Here is a 307-nt window from a genome sequence, read left to right on the forward strand (position 1 = left end):
CCAGGTATTGAGGTCAGGCTGATAGGTCTGTAATTTCCTGGATCCATTTTTTTTCCTTTTTTGAGGATGGGAACTACATCAGCTCTTTTCCAGTCCTCTGGTAGTTCCCCTGTGTTCCAGGATCTTTGAAAAATATAGTTCAGTGGCTCCGATATTACATCTGCCAGTTCCTTGAGAACTCTGGGGTGTAATCCATCTGGTCCTGGCGATTTGAACTCATCTAGGCTGGACAGGTGCTCCCTAACCATTTTCTTGCCTATCTTAACTTGTGTTTCTGTTTTGTTTTTTATGGCACTATTTTTGATAG

The sequence above is a fragment of the Crotalus tigris genome, unplaced genomic scaffold, assembly GCF_016545835.1.
Source record: "Crotalus tigris isolate CLP2741 ecotype Arizona unplaced genomic scaffold, ASM1654583v1 scf7180000017807.49409, whole genome shotgun sequence".
NCBI classification, from domain to species: Eukaryota; Metazoa; Chordata; class Lepidosauria; order Squamata; family Viperidae; genus Crotalus; species Crotalus tigris.